This window comes from Egretta garzetta, unplaced genomic scaffold (assembly GCF_000687185.1).
Source record: "Egretta garzetta isolate BGI_Z169 unplaced genomic scaffold, ASM68718v1 scaffold56, whole genome shotgun sequence".
In the NCBI taxonomy this organism is placed as follows: domain Eukaryota; kingdom Metazoa; phylum Chordata; class Aves; order Pelecaniformes; family Ardeidae; genus Egretta; species Egretta garzetta.
In genome coordinates this window covers 7,051,985-7,052,824 of record NW_009260182.1, presented here as the reverse complement: position 1 = coordinate 7,052,824, position 840 = coordinate 7,051,985, and positions in this window count along the sequence as shown.

Sequence of the window (840 nt, the reverse complement as noted above, 5' to 3'; positions counted from 1 at the left end):
AAAGCTGGGCAAAAGAGGCAGCGGAGGCCGGAGCCCATTGCTGCCAGGGGCTCGTCTGGTTTGCAGAGGGATTGCTGGGAACTGGAGCAATTCCTCCTCCCCCGGAGGCCAGCCCCAACAAGACGCCGAGCAGCCCGCCCCACGCAAAGCCACGAAGGGACAAGGAGTTTGGGGTTTATTGCCCCCACGCAGGAACAGATGGGCACGCATGCCCTTGCTTTTTGTTGGTCTGCAGCAAGGGGCTCGGGGCAGGGCCCAGCTCCCTGCGAGGAGCCGCCGGCAGCACCCACGCGCAGGGACGCTTGGGTGCAGGCGGGTCTGTGGACAGAAGAGCGAGGTAGCTGGAACCGAACCCTGACATTTTACCAGCAAACGGTAGAGCAGAGGAGGGCAAATTAAGTTACACCATTAAAACTGTTTGGATGTGAAACTTTGTCATTTCCTCACTAGTTTTGCTTTAGACTGGGGTAGGAAGGACTTGTTACAGTAACAGGGAGAGGCACTTAACATAGGTTAATGCATCTTCTGTAAACAAAGGCTTGTCTTCTAACCATACGTGGCAAGCAGAAGCAGAGGAGCATTCACACCACCGGCTCGGTGCTACTGCTTCCCATCGGGAGGGCTGCAAGACCCCGGTTAGGGGCTGGCGGGAGCAGAGGGGATTCCCTCTGCCCGCAGGAAGGGGTCTGCTACGGACAAACCGAGGAGGGAGGGTCGGCAAGAAGCAAAGACGCCGGGCAAAGCCAGGTTAAGGGGCTGCGTGGGCCACCACGGATTTCTCCATAAACATTAAAGAAAAAAAAATAAACAAGGGGAAAACAAAAGAAAAGCCGCCCCGCC